The sequence below is a fragment of the Myotis myotis genome, unplaced genomic scaffold (genome assembly GCF_014108235.1).
Source record: "Myotis myotis isolate mMyoMyo1 unplaced genomic scaffold, mMyoMyo1.p scaffold_m19_p_6, whole genome shotgun sequence".
Classification (NCBI taxonomy): Eukaryota; Metazoa; Chordata; class Mammalia; order Chiroptera; family Vespertilionidae; genus Myotis; species Myotis myotis.
The window spans coordinates 19,520,667-19,540,784 of record NW_023416368.1 but is presented as its reverse complement, the minus strand read 5'-3'; the positions used below and the strand labels follow the sequence as shown (position 1 = coordinate 19,540,784).

At 40.0% G+C, this 20,118-nt stretch overlaps 1 pseudogene; it reads right to left on the bottom strand.

Moving 5' to 3' along the window:
• Positions 1-8,205: 8,205 nt before the first annotated feature.
• LOC118658964 lies at positions 8,206-8,752 on the bottom strand (annotated as a pseudogene).
• Positions 8,753-20,118: the final 11,366 nt, after the last annotated feature.

The window sequence follows — 20,118 nt, the reverse complement described above, 5'->3', positions numbered from 1 at the left end:
ATTTAGTGGAAATGTATTCCTACTGTGGACTGGAGAGAAAAGACCCATACCTAAAGCCCAACACAGGGCGTGTGATTCATTTTCTATGACATCCCTAGCATTTAGAGAAATGACTGGCACATGATAGGTGCTTAAAATATGTGTTGCATAAACAAAGGAAGGGATAAATATATGGAAGTGAAATAATTCATATCGCCCAGGGTTAATGTTGGTTCCTGGACACAGTTTTGAAATTATGTTTGTTAGAACCTTTTAGGAAATGACCCCTGAAAGGACTAAGTTGGGGATAATTGTCTTCAATATAGATTATTTATGATTGGAAATCCCTGGGCTTGAGGAGGATCTGGGCTGCATTTTATATTGGCATAGGGGGTCATTTTTTCATGTTTCTACAAAGGGAATTTAGCAGGTCAGCTTGAATAGTCTGACTCTCCGGATATTAAAGTGTGGGAGGTAGAATGTGGGGTCGGTCATGGATTTCATAATAGAGCTGAGAGGAAAATAATATTGACAATTAACTTTGCAGAGATGTCATGGGGGTCCCCTTTTAACCAAAATTATTGCTTCTCTTGGGGTTAACACTGGTTCTTACATGAAATGGCCAAACGACTGCACTTAAGTGACTATCTGGGGAGGCCTGGCTCCCAAATCTAAGGCACGTTAAGATTAATGGCCACTTCCAGCTCCCTGCTTTGTCCTCAGTAAGCACGGGTCCTCAGAGCCACTTTATGCCAAGAGAACAAATGTTTGCAAGTGTCTTCTTCCATTTCTGGGAAATCTAAAACCTGGCCATAATTTGGCTAATTCGTAGTTGATCATGGGGAAAATAATGAGTAGGGAAAATTGAGGGAGCAGAGGACAGAGTTGCTAGGAAACAGATTTACTTCTAACATCCAGACAAACTAAAGAAATGGTGTTAATGAAGTCTAGTCACTGACAGTTTCAGTTCCAAGGAAACAGGAATACAGCAGTAGTGTTACGATGAAAAAGCAGCAGACAGAGGCAGGGGCTGGGGGAAGAGCGAGCACCGTGGCTCAGTGCGTGACGGCTCTTCTTAGAGCAGATTTGCACAGTATCTGCATGGAGAAAGTGGTTAGTGAACACTAGTCAAAATAATTATTAGTCTTATAAATATTTATGTGTAAATACTAAGTTACTGCTAGTGTCATCTTCTTATGGGTTCTAGTTCTTCCACTAACTGCAAACATGACTTTTACTACTTAAACAATTTCTGAGTCTGTCTCCTCATTCTAGCTCTTCTACATGGATTGTTGTAAGGATCAGAGAGGGCAGGGGTGGGAAAGCAACTTATAAACTTCAATGGCTGTTATGCCTACAATGGACATAAGTTGTCCTCATCATTATTGCTAACAGCCATTCCCAGGACCCAGTCATGAACTCTGATCTCTTTTTCCTCAACCCAGCAAACCTGCTGCTGTCTGCGTGGCTCCATCTCTCTGCACCACAATTTGGATAATTGCCTCAAGAAGGAAGTTGGTGTGAACGGGAGGGTTCCCTGTCCTTGAGGCTCACAGACCTGCATTGGTTTTTGTCTGATGTCTGAACACAATGCTTTGATATATTTTGTTTAGCTTTTACAGCAAAAATTAAGTCTGATGCCAGCTACTCCATTGAGGCTAGAATTAGAAGTTGTCCTAACTCCCTAGGTGCTTTTACTTTATTTTGTTAAGTGACACAAGAAAGAATTCTCCAAGTGAACAGAAACATTAATAAAGTAAGTACATTTTGAGATAAGTTCTATTTTTAAAAAAAACACAACAACCAACAGCAGTACAGAAATAGAGATGAAAGATGGGGAGGTAGGGCAGTATTTTGGACGAGGCTGCGTTGAAGATGTTTCAAGTTGAGATTTAAATGATGAGTAGGACCTTATTTATGTAAAGGAGAGTTAGGAGAGGAGAATTAAAAGGCATTCTAAATAGAAGTATAGCCCGGCCAGCAGGCTCAGTGGTTGAGTGTTGACCTATGGACCAGGAGGACAAAGTTTGATTCCCAGTCAGGGCACATATCCGGGTTGGGGGCTCGATCCCCCATAAAGGAGCATGCAGGAGGCAGCCAATCAATGGTTCTCTCTCATCACTGATGTTTCTATCTCTCTCTCCCTCTTTCTTCCTCTCTGAAATCAATACAAATATATTTAAAAAATAAAATAAATAGAAGTATGGCCTCTGAATGAGTGATGCTTGCCAACTTTTATGCTGCCCAAACAAGAGCTAGAGAATTTCATTTAATCTGAGTGCTGGCTATGTTTTAAACTAGATAACTCATTAGAAGCACTACTAAGAGGGAGGGGTCTGGAGACCTTGAAAGGGGAGGAATACAGAAGCCAAGGCTGTGCGAAGGGTTGGGGTAGGGGGAAGCATTGGGGGTGTGTTAGCATGAGCACTATCTCCAAATACTTGAAGGCTGCCATAGAGAGGATTGGCAGTGCTCAGGCGCATGGTTGGCAAACTGCAGCCCAAGAGTCAAATCCAGCCACACAGCCTGCAAACTAAAGGTAGGTTTTTTACATTTTCAAATGATTACCTTTTAAATGTACAGTAAATCCCCACTCTACATTGTCCATTGGTTTTGTGTTTAAGCAAAATGACTTATAACAAAACCAATTTTTACCATAGGCTAATTAGTATAAATGAGTTCAGTTCCTACAGCATCTCATTAGTGTTATCACTAAACAATGTTGAACAAAAATGGCGTTATTGGAGAACCTGCTGTACCTACATTATAACCTCGATTTTGTCACTTGACCCACGATGCTTTACCTGTTTATTATCTGGCCCTTTTAGGAAATGTTCCATCTGCTCTAGATCAATTGCAGGCATTTAATTTGCTGTAGCTAAAGAAATGGGTAGCAAATTGGAATTAAAAACCCTCTAAAGGGAAGGTATTTTCCTGAATGGGGTGCTGGAGAGACCTTCTTCATAGGTGTTCTCCTTGGCCCTCATCTCATACTGGGTAGTTTTTACCTACTCGGCCCACGCATGAGGAGACAGCATTTGGCTTCTTGAGAAGAATGGGGAGGCACTGGGCCAACTGGCTAAGAATTTGGTTCTGTGAAATTGGATGGTTTTCTATTTGGCTGAGACAATAGTTTGATTTGAAAACACCCAATTAGTGACTGTAAGTAATACATTGTTTCACTGAATTAAATTGTTTTATCATCCCTCTGACTGGATTTAGAATATAGATAAAATTCTTGAGGAACAGATTAGTGACTGAAATGAATCGGTTACAGGTTACCAATGACCAGGGGAAGACTAATTCATAATCTAATGAACTAGGCTAATTTCTTCAGAAACTAGGTAATGAGCCTAGGTATTTCAAAAGGAAAATACTCATTTCAGAGAGCAGTCATTCCAAAGCAAAATCTAAAAAAAGGTGGTGGAACATCCTGAAATGTGGGATAGACTTTATTCACTAGTTTATAAAATAAGAATCTCATAGCCTAATGAGAGATAGAGGAACAAAATAGTAAGCATATAGGACACTGACTTAGTTTTTGTATGTATAGTGTTATGTCCACAGTGCTACAGAACATGGAACAGGCATGTAGCTTGGCTTTGCAGCTTTAAGGGAGGTTAGAGAAAGTTTTCTGGAAAAGATGGCACTTGGAAGAAATCTTAAAGAATGTTCAAGGTTATTCAGGTAAAGGGAATGGGGCAGCTGTGTTGGTCTGTAGAGGGATTTAGGCAGCAAAGAAGCAGAGCCTTGAAAAATTTAGTGCAATTAGAAAAGTTTAGAAAGTTCTGTGTGTCTAGATCAGAGCACTGATTGTGAAGCTGGAATGTCAAAAAACAGCAGGGCCACACTATACTGAGGAGTCTGAATTTCATCCTGAGGGCAGTGGGAGCTACTGAGAGATATCAGAAGTGACGTGATTGTATTTGAATTTTAACAAAATTGTTCTGGTAGCACAATGGGAAGTGAAGTAGAATGAGATCAGAGCTTGGGGGCGATGTTAAGATTGTTGTTGCAGTTATCCAAATGACAGATGACAGTGATGTCGGCAGTCATGAGGGTGATGGCAAGAGGGGTATGAAACACCAGGGAGGTCAAATTCACAGGATTAATGATTGCTTGGATGTGTGCAGTGAGGGGAGAGAAGTCAAGAATACCATTCAGATATATCCTAAATGAGATGACTACTATAGGATAGATGCATAAAAATTAAATGCAAGGGAAGTGATGGTTAGTCATATAAACAGTACTGAGAACTATGGGAGTAACGACTTTGCAATCAGTGAAGGCATCATGGAAGAAGTGATATTTAAGATAAGAGAGAAATGAAATTTTAGTCCCACCCAGCACCAACCCCAGCTCTGGGGAGGGGAGATGGGCTGGAGATTGAATTCAATTGCCAATGGCTACTGATTTAATCAATTGTGGCTATGTAATGAAGCCTCCATAAGGTTCAGAGAGCTTCCGGGTTGGTGAACACACAGGTGCTGGGAAAATGGCATCCTGGGAAGGGCATGGGAGCTCCTCGCCCCTGTCCCCATGCCTTGCCTTGTGCATCTCTTCTATCCGGCTCTTCCTTTTATTATAAACTGGTGATCTAGCAAAGAAAATGCTTCTCGGAGTTCTGTGGGCTGTTCTAGCAAATTAATCAAATTTGAGGTCAGGGGGCAGGGAGCGGGTCTTAGGAACCTCCGATTTATAAATAGTTGGTCAGGAGGACAGGGAACAACCTGGGCTTGTGACTGGCATCCGAAGGGCAGGGGCAATGGAGGGCAGTCCATGGTACTGAACCCTTAACCTGTGGATCTGATGCTGTCTCCGGGTAGATCATGTCAAAATTGAATTGAATTGTAGGACACTACCTGGTGTCCTGAGAATTGCTTGTTTGTGTAAGGAACTCACCCCACATCACATTGGAATTGGTACCAGAATCTGTTTGATTGGTGCTCAGTATTTGTTGAATGAATGGATATTATTAAATGGTTGAATTCTGGGATGTCAGAGTTTAAGTGCCCTTAAGAGACTAATATAACCATCAAAATTGGCTGATAGAATTCCAGAAAAGAGGCATGACTTACCTATATGTTTTTAATTTATTCATATTGCCCCATACATTCTGTTGGTTTGATCATTTTGATGATGGAGAGCAACCTACGGATGATAAAATATCCATGTTTATAAGTGGCTAATGACAATTTTACTTGTACACGTGAACTGTATATGTTATTTTACATGTTACTGTTATTTGAAGTTTTTATCCCTAGCACTTTGGAAAGAGACTTAAGATTCATCTGCTAATCTTTAGTCCTTAGGGGCTGAAAACTAATTACAAAATTATAAGAAAATCTTGTGGTTTTTGTAAGCATGCCGTTGAAATACAAAAATAGCATTAGATTTTATTCATTACTTTCTCTTCGTTTTTATCCTCATGATAGCATTACCTGCACTTATCACCATAGCCTGGTAACTGTCTCCCCTTCCCTGTACTTTCTACAATCTGTTCTACTTATGGACAGTTGAAGCTTCATAAATCTAAGCTTTGATTATGTGTTTCCTCACTGAAATGCTTTATCCTGTTTTCAAGGGGCTGCAAAGGGATGCCCAACATGCTTAACCTGGCCCTAGCCAATCTTTCCAGCTTTACTTCCACGCCCCGCTTACTAGAGGTGCATAGAGACCCGCTGGACCCATCATAGGCCAGTGCTTCTCAAATTTTAACGCACACATGAGTCACTTGGGAGATCTTGGTACAATGCATTTTCTGATTCAATACATCTGGGCTAGGAACTGGGTTCTTGCCTTCCTAACAAGTTCTTAGGTGATGCCGATAAAGCTAGTCCAGGTAGAAGGGCCCTGACAATATTATGCACTCATCACCTTTCATTGTGATGTGTTTAGTAACTATCTTTCCTTCACTGGAGAGTAGGTCCCAGAGGGCCATATCAGATCTGTCCGTTTCACTGTTAAATCCGTTGGGATCTATCAAAATGAATCTGAAATTCTTAATGCTCTGGCTTTGCACAGGGCCTAATTTACTTACCCTTTCCCCTCAGATGACATGCAGTGAATTGAATCCAGAAAGTGACCTTTCCAGGGAGAGACCACAAGTTAATGTAGAGCTTAGAGTAGGAACTGGCCTCTGACATAAATAGCTAATGTGGCACAAAAGTTCAAGTGAAGTTCTTAGGAGAGGTAGCACGTTATTCAGACCTTGCCCCCCAGGTATTGGGTACTTAGCATAGAACTCCCACTGCAAGATCTTTGGCAAATTGCAAATGTCTAAAGGAAGACAAGAAATACCTCTGGGGCATTTCTCAGAGTCCATGGAGGCTCCATAATTAGACTAACAGCATATAGGATAACTAGAGTGTAGCCAATTGAGAAGGATTGACCTGATTCTTCCTTTTTAATTACCTTAATTTTATGCATCAGGTAATTAATTGAATGACTTAGTGATTACAGATGCTTTTTCTATCTCCAGCCAGGAATGAAAACAAGTTGCATCAGAAACATAGGCAGGAGAAGGAGGGGATATTAGGGTGTGGGCCTTTTGATTGGCATCGGAATGAACCCCGTGTTGTAGTACAAAACTCACCGTGGTATTTTCTATCTGAGTAATGTATTTGTCTGTGTAGAAGGAGGAAACTACAGGGAGTTCTCCAAAGCAGCTTCTAGGAATAGAGCAGGGTTTCTCAACTTTGGCACTGTTCACATTCTGGGCCAGATTGTTTTATATTTTAGGGAGCTGTCCTATCCATGGTAGGATGTTTAGCAGCATCTTTGGTCTCTACTCACTAGATGCCAGTAGCACCTCCACCCCCACATTGACAGTGAAAAATGTTTGCAAACATTTCTCTCTTTCCCTGGGAGAGGAAGGAAGAGCATCATCCCCAGGCAAGAACAGCTGGACTAGACCATTGGTCAGGCTAAGGCTAAGCTAGCCTACAGGGTTGCCGTAACAGCCACACAAGTTGTGCAGTAACAATTCCATGGAGTGTCATTCATAAATTTCAATGTTTGGGGCAACTTATTTAAGATTCTGATACTATCTACAACCCAAAGCTTTGGCCTTTAATAATGAACCTTTGTAGGCTAAGAGCCTCCCCCATTTAAATACAACATGAAGAATTTGTAAAAGCTTTGTGCCCATCACAATGTCTGGTGACTTTAATATCCAAGAAGGTGATCCATTGGTCACCTTGATTTCCACTAATGTTCTTTTTATAAAAAAAATATATCTTTTTTTTTATTTCCTTCAATGTGAATTTTTTTATATGTGTTGTGAATTCATCAAGTATAACCATTTAGGACTGTTTTTACTACCTCTACTAGTATGGACAGATAAATTTACAGGCATTATTTTGAATGTACAGTATACTTCAGTTAGCATAATTTTATGTCAGAGTTATATCATTTGAACTTACATATGGTGTAGTTCATGGGACAAGCTTCTGACCCTGAAGTCTCACTTTGAACCCGGCTCCCAGCTTACTAGCAGTTGGGCAAGCCAAGCTATCCACCTAAGACTGGACACGCCCATAAAATGAAAACATTACACTACAACCTGTCCTATCTACATCACAGGGCTCTTGTAAAAATTGACTAGGTATCAATAGACATAGAATTTTTTCAACTACAAAGTACTATAAAATAACAATAACAGATACATCAGTGAAGTTAACTATCAAAATAATTATTTCAACTTCATGCCTATAACCAAAAGCTTTTAAATCAAACAGTTTAAATAAAGTGGTTACTGAGCAAATGAAAACTATATTACTCACACTATGTTCCTACTATCCTATTGAGTCTAATTTTTGGAAAAATTTAATTCATTTTAGAGGGAAAAAAATCTGAGCTAAGGTATTTATTTGTGTTTATACAAACAATCTTCAACCACTCATTCAAAAATAGTTTTTTTTTTCCCCCTTGATAAGAGTGCATTCTTTAACAGGACTGTATTTGACTAAGAATTCCACGCAAATAGAATATATACCTTAATAATACAATAAAGCAAGGAAGGAATATTTTACATCATACAGACCAGTCAGTTGTTTCAATCATGATGAGCTATCCTTCCAACCAAATTCTTATTTTTTATATTTATTAAAACAAATGCGTAGTCAGTTCAGTATATGCCAACAATCATACACAGCTCTAACATTTAATAGTGTGAAGCACATGTAACTATTTCCAAAGGGACATAGAAGAGCAGAAGTGCTTGGATTACTGTCTGCTCTTCAAAGCTTCAACTAACCATTCCATTGCCTCATCAAGGCCAGCGCCTTTGGTTGCTGAAGTTTTGAATATTTGCCCTTTTCGGTCCTTCAAGGCAGGTAACCCAAGTGAATTTACCATCTCTGAGGGAGTCCTAGCCTGTTCCATGTCCTGCTTATTTGCAAACACCACCAAAATGGCTTTTCTCAGCTCTTCTTCCTCCAACATGGCAACTAACTCTGATTTGGAAATGCCAATTCGATCTTGGCCACAGCTGTCTACTACATAAATGACAGCATCTGTGTTTGAATAATAGCATCTCCAGTATGGCCTGATACTGTTCTGCCCTCCTAAATCACAGACTTGAAATTTAAGGTTCTTGTATGTTACCATCTCAACATTAAATCCAACGGTAAAAAATAGTAGTAACAACCTCTCCAACCTGTAATCTGTACAAAATTGTAGTTTTCCCTGCTCCATCTAATCCCAAAATTAAAATCCTCATTTCCCGGATTCCAAATAGACTCAAAAATATACTTGAGAAAAAGCCACCCATGATGAAGCGCCTGTCCGCCCTCGTTGATCGTCAGAGACAGGCCCCGGCCTCGGCCTCAGCGACTCTACTGGATCCCCGGTGCCTTGGAAGCCTAGTCAGCCAGCAACTTCCACGTCAGCCACCCGGCATCTCCGCTCATGTTCTTGTCTTCTACTCCACCTCACCCTAGATTTTGTTGTCATCAGTAACTGTATCACCTCTAAAGTCTTCAGGCATCTTTCTTTCTGATCACTGGCTCCTATGCTTCTGACTTGATTAATCATCTGGTTTTCCTAACAATATTTTGACCCCAACTGAGTCTCCAGTGCAGTGACCTCACCATTTTTGCGTCACTGACCACAACTCTCTTATCTATATTTGCCTCTTTACCCAGTTCAGACTCTCTGGTCAATCATGTAACTCATTCCTTGTAAAACCCATCAGTAACCTTGCCTTACTAGCCCTATGATGTGTTTGCCTGGCTAAACGCCTTAAAGATTGAATCTCGTTATCTACCTTGTCTCTATCTATATCTAAACAGATAAATACCTACATTTAAATGGAAAAGATACACAGTATAGTGACTAGTCTGCTGCAGTTTAAATTATAGACCACAAACTTCAAATGGGCACTTACACTGCCTGGAGTTCTCTGCCTGGAGAAAGCAAGTTGGCTTTCTCCTCTCTGGGACAGTCTTTCATACTCCCATGCCCTTACTCTTGATAACTGCCTGAACATAGAAGCAGAAGTAACTCTCATATACACATATCAAGTCTAGAACATATCTTTATTCCTGCCTGTATTTTCTACTTTCCATCCTTTCACTGCTTTTATCAAGGGTCAGTCTCCTATGTTCTCTATCGCAGTTCCTCAAACATTTTCCTTCTATAGTTTCGTCTCCTGCACCATAGTTTCTTCCTTTCAACCAAATAATTTCCACTGCATAGAAATATACTCTAGTTTCTCAGATTTTACATTGATCCAAATTCTACTTCTTCTACCATCATATTTCTCTTTTGTCCTTCACAGTAAATCTTCTTGAAGGATTGGTCTAAATGCACTGGATCTGGGCCTTTATCTCCCACAATTTCTTTAACCCACTGCAATATGTGTTTGTTTTTTTTTAACCATCTTTACTTCTCTAAAACCATTCCTGTCTATGACCATCATGTTGCCAAAACTGATGGACACTTTCTTGGAATATCTTGCTCACCATTTTACTGTTGACCACCCTCTCCTTTTTGAAACTCTTCTCTTGGTGTCTAGAATACTACCTTCTCATAATATTTTCTTGCCCCTTTATATTCTCCCCAAACTATTTTTTAATTATAGTTGACATACAACACACAATATTATATTAGTTTCAGGTATACTACATAGTGATTCAACATTTGTATGCCTTACAAAGTAATGACCATAATAAGTCTAGTAACCATCTGTCACCATACATAGTTTTTATGGTATTATTGACTCTATTTCCTATGCTGTACATTACACATCTGTATCCTCCTTGTATTATCTTTTTTTCCTGATTTTTACTTCCTAATCTTACCTTTAATTGTGAGAGTTCTCCACTGATTGGACAAATTCTCTGTCTACACATTTTCCTGCAGTGATATCATCCACCCCATGGCTTTAAATACCAAATGGTTGACTATGGCTCCCAAATCTGTATTTGCATCCTCTATTCTTTCCTGTGTTCCAGATTATTTATTCAGCTGACTCTTACTGTTCATGATTGGATATATGACAGGCATGTCAAATTAGTATTTTAAAAAAAGTTTTTGAATTTTTCTTTCATGTTTCCCCCAAGACTTTCTTGCATCACTAAATGGCACCTTTAACCACCTTAGAACCCACTCAGGCCAAAATCCCAAGAGTCAACCTTGACTAGTTCCTTACTTTAATTTCCTGCTCATAATCCTTCATCATGAGATTTCATTCTGTTTCTGAAATGTGTCTTCTTTCCCTAATCAAAGAGCAATAGCACTGAAAACCCATTGAAGGCAACAACACAGACTTTATTCAGATTAATACAGTGGGTTTAGAGAGACTCCAGTATAAACTGAGCTCAACTCCAACTAACACAAAGGTAACTGAGCTTTTCAAAAAGAAAGCAGGGAACAAAATGGGGCTATGAGGAAGTGAATAAGCAGGAGCAACAGGATTCAGGGAGCTATGGTGGGAATGGAAAACTACAGGAAAGAATAAGTGGAGAATTACCAAAAATGATTTGGCAGTGCCAGTTTGAGCAATGCACATTTTGTGGTTTGGCAACATTTCTATTCAGCACAGGGACTAGGGTCACTTTAGAGACATGGGCTAGTGCAGGTGAAACCCAGGCTAAAGTCTCTTAGCAAACTGTTCGCTCAAGTCCTTTGTGCCACATGGGAGTGCAGTTTCACTGTCTTCACTGCTATCACCGTGTCCATCATTTGTCACCTGGGCTTTTGAAAGAGCCTCTTCAGTGGTCTCCTTGCATTCATTCAATTAAATCACCTGTTCATTAATCATTAGGGAAATGCAGGTCAAGCCCACAACGATATACGACATCATACCCATCAGAATGACTGTAATAAAAAAAGACGGACAAGTGTTGGTGGGGATGCAGAGTAATTGGGTCCCTCATACATTGCTAGCAGGAATCTAAAATGGTGCGGTCACTTTGGAAAACAGTATGGCAGTTTCTTGAAATGTTAAACATGAGCAATTTCATTTCGAGTCATCCATCCAAGAGAAATGAAAGTATGGCCACATAAAAATGTACCTAAATGTTACTATAAGCCCATTATGTATCAGAACAGGGTCTCTGTTTATTGCAGTCACTCAGGGACCCACGATGACAAAGCAGTTATCATTCCTACCAACATTTGTAAATTGTTATTCCAGAGGGAAAACATAACTCTGGCAGATCTTATGTCAACAATGAAATGATACACATTACTTCTGCTCAAAACTTAGAGGCTAGAATTAATCACAAGGCCTCTTGTGATTAAATCCTTCTTCCTTTTCTTTCAAACAAAACACTATGCATTTTCTTATGTCCAGCTTAGTTTCATCTGATCTAGTACAAGGAAGTGCAACCCTCAATGTGCATGGGAGGTGAAGAATGGGAAAAGGTCAGCAAGCACACTCATGGCTCTTCTGCCTATCCCTTCGCCATTCCCTTGACTTGGTATGGTTTTCCTTCATCTGTGGGCAGAGCTGGATCCTTCTCATCCTTTAGTTCCCAGGACTTCCCTGAGAGAACTTCTGTGACAAGTCTGTTCTAAGCAGTGCCTCTATTTCTTGCACAATCCTTTTGAGTTCTTTATCCCACCCCTGAGATGTTGTGACCCTGCTTATTTCATGATCTGAAATCGTTTGCTGTATTTCTTTGCTTATTTTCTTAATGACTAACTCTTCTCGCTAGGATGTAAACTTTTTGAAGCTGTAATTTGTATTCTGTTTCATTCATTATCAAATCCCTAGCATTTAGAACAATGCCTGGCAAGCTTATAATAGAAAATCAATAAATATTCATTAAATGAATGAGTGAACATGCTTTCTTACCTCCCTAGCATTTTTCATGCCTTCTTCCTCTTCTTTCAAACAGAATACAATGCATTCTCTTAATGTTCAGCTTAATGTCATCTGCTCTGTAAAGCCTTGATTTATTTGTAATTATTGGTCAGAGGTAATTTCTAACTCAACCATGCTCTCATAAAATTTTACTTATACTTTTTTTATAGCAGACTAGCAGCCTGGTGCATGAATTTGTGCATGGGTGGGGTCCAGCCAGCCTGCCTCGGGGTCGATTGGGCTGGGTGGGCAGCGGGGAGGGTCCCTGGGCGGTTGGCTGGCTGGCCCTGCCCCCTGGTCAAACTCCGGTCTAACTCCCGGTCAAGGGGACAATTTGCATATTACCCTTTTATTATATAGAATGTTCTGCCTTATGTCTTTGTAGTTATGTGCATGATTCCTCAACATTTCCTACCTCATACTTGGAATTAGATTTATACAACATTATTAAAGCTACGTCATATGACCTACAAGTATTTTATATCCCAGTTCCCAGTCTATTCTACAAATATTTACTGACCATCTGTGTTCTAGGCAGGGTTCTTGATGCTGGGGATAGAGTAGTGAACAATGCAGACACAGTCCCTGGCCTCACAAAACTTATTTTCTTTTGGGGCAGACAGACCAACCAACAAATCAAGATGTGATAAGCTTTTTGAAGAACATTAAAGTAGCATAAGGGGGATGGACAGGAAAAGGGAGTGTTGGTCAGGGAAGGGTTTTTGGAGATGTGATATATGAATAGAGATCTGCATGAAGTGAAAATGCAAGCCATCCAAACACCTGGGAGAAGTCTGTTACAGGCAGGTAAGGAAGCAAACACAAAGGCCATGAGATGGGAGTGAGCCATTGTGCTGTGGGTGGTGTGTGAGCAAGACGGAGAGTTGTTGGAGCCACATTTTATGCAGGGCCTCTGTAAGCCATCTAGGAGGTTTGGGTTTTGTTCTGAGTGTATTGGCATATGCTGAGTAGAGTTTGAACAGATCAAGATTTTTTTTTAAAGCATCAAATCAACCATCACTCCATGTCCTGGGTAGAGAAGAGTCTGTGGAGAAAAAAGTGGAATCAAGAAAACTAGTTCCAAAGCTATGTGCTAGATCAGGTAAGAGAGGAGGTTTTAGAGGAGAGTGGTGGTGAAGAAATGCTTGATAAGTGGCTGGAAGTCGAGTGCAGTATCCGGGGAGCCAGGTGAAGAAAGAGTTTCAATAAGGACGAGGGTGGAATAAATCAGTGGTGTGAAGAGGTCACGCAAAAAAGAGGCCTGGTCATTGACACCTGCAGTCATTGGTGAGCTTAGTAAGTGTGGTTTTCCTGGAGTCTTGGAGGCAAAAGCTTGACTAGAGTGATTTCAAGTAACTGTGGAAGATGAGGAAGTGGAAGCTGAGAATGTAGACTGATGGAATTTTGCTATAAAAAAAACCAAAACAAGCACATAAATTGAGAGGAAGTGTATAGTGTGCATTAAAATGATTAATGGGTCAACATTTTTATTAACACTCAGAAGGAAATATAGAAGAGAATGGATTTATTTATAATTTTTGGTCACTCTAATCTTAAATGGAAGTCAAGGTTGTCCTCTCTCTACTCCTATAACCTCTCTCTGTCCCCAGGGAGGAGAAATATTCCTCCCACCCCTCCCTCAACCCCCGCCATAGATCAAACTCCGAGGACAGCAAGGCTATCTTGCTAATGGTGAAGGTTCTAGAAGGAAGCAAAAAGGGAAAACCTGTAGATTTGTGCTAGGCAAAGGCTCTCTTTGCCCTTCTATGTTTGTGCTCTCTTGTTCCCAGCCTTTCTTGGCCATGATACTTTTTTCTCCCAGTTTGAGTTTCTTCCCCAAAATGGGGATAAAATGTGCTTTCCAGAAAGCCAGTTGTCCTGGCCAGAGCTCTTAATTGCAGATTTGAGAGAGAGAGACAGAGAAAGAGAGAGAGAGAGAGAGAGAGAGAGAGAGAGAGAGAGAGAGAGAGAGAGAGAATAAAAAGCAAAGCAAAAACGAATTCTAATTGGTTTAGGTCAAAACAATGAATCAATTCTTTTTGTTTGTTGCCTTCAATAGTTTTTCTCATCAAAGAAATAAGAGCTTAGAAACAGGATTAGGTTATAGACTTAGGAGAAAATGCTAAAAACAAAATAAAATAAGTCACTTGAGTAATTTCAGTCTTTACCGGGGATTATCAAACCATAATACATGGGCCCAAACTGGTTTATTACCTGTTTTTGTAAATAAAGTTTTATCGGATCACAGCCACACAAATATCATTTACATATTGTCAATGGCTGCTTTCGTGCTACAGTGACAGTGTTAAGGTGTTGTGAAAGAGAGTATATGTCTGTAAAAGCCTACAATATTTACTATCTGCCCCTTTAAGGAATAAAGTTGCTGACCCACAAGCTCCCCCCCCCCCCCCGCCCCAGTCTATACTAACATTTCCCCAAATGTGCCCTCAGTGAGATGGCCTCATTGGAATACACTGTACTCACAGGCATGAGAACTCCAAATTAAACAAGGTTCAGCAAATTCACTTACCACAGGACATTACAGATCCCTTAACATGCCACTATGACTGTGAGTCTCTGAAAGGGGATACAATGTGCTTTGCAGGTTGATGGATGGAATCTTACAGGAATTAGGATGGTATGATGATTCTCATTCCTAAAAATGCCCAAATCTGGCCTGAAAGATACCTCTTCTTTTCATAGGGTCCCTGGACAAGCAATATCCTAAGAAAAAATGGAGTAAGAACAACAAAAAATGCCACTTTATTAAGACTGCTCAAGTTTTCAATACCCCACTACAGGCCTTTCTTGGAAATGGCCATGGAAGCACGTGCTTTATAACTTAAGGCAGACAAGGGGCTTGCTATCCTCTCCCTGATTTGCATGTTGGAATATTATCTCATGCCAGGCTCATGAATACAGGAAGTTGAAGGAGATGGATGGGGAGCAAAATGGCAAGTCAGCAGAGGAGGCTCTAGTCTAGCCTAGCATATATGCTCAGAGGAGGTGGAAAACAAGGGAACAGTCACAGAAGCAGCTGTTTACAAGTTGAAGTGTGGGAGAGGGAGTGGAGCCTTGTTTATGCTTTAATGCACAGTGGTTGTATCTGATCATAATAATGTCCGGTCAATATTCTAGAACTCTGAATAATCTGATATGCAACTCCTTCGTATATGCAAGTCCTCCTCCTTTGCTGGTGGGGAGGACAATGAAGAAGGATGGACAATTAGGGACAATTAAGAGTGCCCTGCAAGGGTAGAGGATGCTGGTTTTTCCTAAGTTGTCTGAGTTCAATAAATTTTATATTTCCCAGAATTCACAGTGAGACCAATCTTCTAGGAAACAGTTGAATAATGTTGGCCTAAACGAGCAGTCCTCAAACTTTAGTGGGATAAGAGTTACAGGAGATTCTTTTTTTTTTTTTTTTTAAATATGTTTTTATTGATTTTAGAGAGGAAGGGCAAGGAAGAAAGAGAAAAACATTGATTGGCTGCCTCCTGCATGCCCCCTACTAGGGACTGAGCCTGAAACCCGGGCATGTGTACTTACTGGGAATCAAGCCAGCAACCTCTCGGTGCATGAGATGATGCTCAATCCACTGAGCCACACTAGCCAGGCTGCAGATTCTTATTATCATTTATATTCTTATACTCTAGCTCAGAGGTTCCATTTCAGCAGGTTCAGGAGCCTGCATAGTTTTTAAAAAATCCCTAGAGGTTCCAAATCATGTAGTCCACTAGTCACATTTTGAGGAACAATGGTCTCAACTTTATTTTTTTAAAATTTATCTTTATTGTTGAAAGTATTACAGATGTCCCTCTTTGCCCCCAGTGATCCAGAGCTTACAATATACATTTACAACTAATCCAAGTTCACTTTCACTCTTTTTGATCCACTCTGACAATCTGTCTTTTAATTGATGCATTTAGACCATTGACATTCAATGCAATTATTGATATTGTTGGACTAATATCTACCATATTCCTGCTGTTTTCTATTTGTCATCCTTGTTCTTGGTTTCCCAGTTTTGTTTTCCATTCTTATTTTACCTTTTGTGGTTGTAATTGAGCAGTTTATACAATCAATTTTCTCTACTTTCTTAGCATATTAACTATACTTTTCTAGAGTTTGCAAAGAAGTTCGTGAGCTGTAGTCTTGCCCCATTTGGTAGAAAGTGTTGGAGTAAAACTCTAGGCTGATACCTAAGCTCGAGTTTCACTCTAAAATCACTTATCATTTTGGGAAACCTCTGACCCAGAGGGGCAGTTGGTTTAGACTTTCAGTTTGAAATTTTGGCAAACTGAACTCTCAGAGGCATGATTAACAAACTGAACCTAGGAAAATCTGAGAGTCTTAAAGACTAAGGGGTTCTTTGCATGTCAGAAACTGTTGTAATTTTCACAAAGGTAGCAGTATTTAAAGGGGTTTTTAAGATAATGCCCCAGAAAGGTTATGCACTGGGTTGTTTGGATATACTTTCTGGAGAGTGAGAGCATCTCCTTTTCTGGAAACCAGGAAGAACATGAAGAATGGTGTGGTTTACAGACAGTTCGCAATAAAAATGAAGACTTACTGTAACAGCACAACTGAACTGGAGCTGTGTGCAGAGAGAACAAGCTGCCTTGGTAGGCAGCAAACTAGAAATGTATGAGCATAAGATAGACTGTAGAGGGAATGCAAATACCTTATCAGTTCTAGGGTTCTGAATTTCAAAGTTTTAACACCAAAGTTCTCATCAGCTCTGAGGTACTGAGTCTGATGAATAATCATTGCGTACCATTTTGTGGTTGTTGTTGGAAGACAGTGCCAATTTTACATTTTATTTTCTTAAAAATAACTCGTGTGTCCACTTGGGGGTAGTCAAGTATTTTTTCAGTATCTCTAGGGAGTCTTCACTATTTCCTCTGCAAATGCATTAAATGTGAGTAAAAACAGTACCAACTAGATGGTGTGATATTTCTTTTATTCTGCAAGTGACAGTTCCTTCTAGTGCATAAATAAACATAATGGGAATTATGGGTAAACACAGATTTCACTTCTTTTAAAATTTATTTCTTGTAATGCCATGAGAGTTAACAGCATACAAATTAAAATTGTTTTATTAGCAAATATACCTGGAGGCTAAATGATGGTGGTCTCATTATATTTCACCTTCAATTTAGAAATCAATTCAATTCAATTGACTAAAATAGTTCTAAAATGGATTGAAAGTTCCTGGGTTTTAAAGATTTTCCTCCTCGCCCTGACTGGTTTGGCTCAGTGGATAGAGCGTCGGCCTGTGGACTGAAGGGTCCTGGTTTCGATTCCGGTCAAGGGCACGTACCTTGGTTGCGAGCACATCCCCAGTGGGGGTGTTCAGCAGGCAGCTGGTCGGTGTTTCTCTCTCATCGATGTTTCTAACTCTCTAACCCTCTCCCTTCCTCTCTGTAAAAAATCAATAAAATATATTTTTTTAAAAATAAAGATTTTCCTCCTCTCAAACAATTTCAAGATCTTTACATTTTGACTGTAATAACAACCTAACAAATCACTACAAAATTCATAAAACGATGCATGTTTATTATCTCAGTTTCTGTGGTTCAAGAACCTGGGTGCGGCTTAGCTGGGTACCCTGGCTCAGGATCTCTCAGGGGGCTGTAACCCAGTGGCTCACAGTCCCACAGGCACTTTGGGGCTTGGCGAGGAGAGGATCCACTTCCAAGCTGGCTGGCAGCTTGCTTCCCAGAGAAAACTAAGGGAGAGGGAGAGGGGGTCCATGCCCAGGAGAGAAGCCAGGGTCTAAAATCTAATCTCGAAAGTGACATCACATGGACTTAAGTACCAAGAGATGAGGATCCTTGTATGGCAACATTTTAGAGGCTCGGCCACACAGCTATAGATGAGGCAGTGACATGATTTTAAATGATTTCTCTTTTGAAAAAGTGCTGCAACAATGTTCAGTCGTTAATCAGATTTCTGTTTTGTGGGCAGAGTCACCAGAACCCGTCTTCCACTGGTGTCAGTAGACACGGGTGCTGGTCCTTTCTGGGGCACTGCAGTCCTGAAGCATGTTGTCTTTGTCAACAGAGAGGCAGTGTGATTATACTCTAAGATTCTTCTAGTTAGGACATTGTTTTCCAATAAATAATCGATTTCTGTTTGAAGGGGGTCCTACCCTCTTTCTTTTAGCAAGAGTTTTACAACCTCAGCACTATAGACATCTTAGGTCTGATAATATTTATAGGTTTTCCTGGGGGGGGAGGGGCGGCGCAGGGGGAGCTGTCCTGGTCACTGTAGGATGTTGAAAAGCATCCCTGGCCTCTACTAACTAGAGGTCAGGAACATTCCCCTATTTGTTTTTTTCCTTTTAAAATTTTTTATTGTGAATAGTTTTTTAAAGATCTACTCTTTTAAAAAAATTTTATTTTATTTTTTTATAATTTTTTTATTGTCTAAAGTTTTACATAAGTCTCCTTATTCCTCAGTTGACCCCCTCCCCCATCCCTTCCCCCCCCCCCCGCCCCAGTGTCTGTGTCCATTGCTTATGCTAATATGCATGCATATAAGTCCTTTGGTTGCTCTTTAACCCCTCCTCCCCTACCATTTGTCTCTAGATCGATCTATTCTTGTTCATCAAATTATGTTGATCATTATATCCCACATATGAGTGAGATCATGTGATATGCATCCCCCTATTTGTGACAATAAATGTCTCCAGACATTGAGGACCACAAGTTTAGCCAGAGCCATACTTAATGTGGCATACACAAATGGTTTCCTTTTCTGTAATATCTTGCTGTTTTTTTCCGTTAAGAGAAAAATCTGTAAGTTAATGAACACACACATGTTAGCAACATACAAGTATTTGTAATGTAAGAGACATGACCTTTTGAGGCAGAAATTCAAGGCCTAGAGATAAGGTGTTTTCTAGTGACTCTGTGGGTGGGTGTGGGTGGGGATGGGACACTATTCATAGAAGCATGTATCATACTTATCCCACACACATAAAATGAAATTACTAGAGAGTAATTTCCAGAACTACTGAAGTGATTGTGTGGAAAGTATGCATGAGTCCCGTGATGGTTAATTTTATGTATTAACTTGACTGGACCTTGGGGTGTCCAAACATTTGGCCGACCATTATTCTGGAAGTGTCTGTGAGAGTGTTTCTGGCTGATTATGCAGGTAAATTTTCATCTCCACATGTACTGGAAACAGTCAGTACCCCGGAGGCTTTCTCCTTGTCATTCATCTCTGAGCTTGGTGTCTAGGCTAGAATGATCACATTAGTTGGATCCTTAGCCCTCTGTCTTCTAATTCTGAGAGCCCCAAATCAGACATTTAATTCCCCATAGGAAAACAGGCCAAAGGCCTTCAAAAACAATTAAAATGCTTGGCCATCCTTAACAGCCTGAGTGCCTGTGGCTTTGCGGACTGCCCTATCATAATATTGATTAATCTTTCATGAAACAGAGAAACAATCTTTAATAAATATTTGTGCCTTCATTATTAATGATCTCCTAGCCATTGCTGATGGAATCTTGGGCAGCTTGTTTATCTGGTAGAAATGATTACAAAAAAACACACACAAAAAAAATCCCACGCCTGCCACATTTCCTGGTGTAGAGCTCATTTAAATTGTCTTAAATTTGAATGCTGCCAAAGAGAGTAACATTCTCTAAAAACGTAAACGAAAAGACATGTTAAAATAACATATCTTCATGAAACAAAAAAGTGCCCCCGTTCCTAGTTATCATTCTCCCACAAACATTTTTTCCTGAAAAGTCTTATATTTCTTTTAATAATGTCACCAATATATAAACATAATTTTCTTACATGTAGGTTCA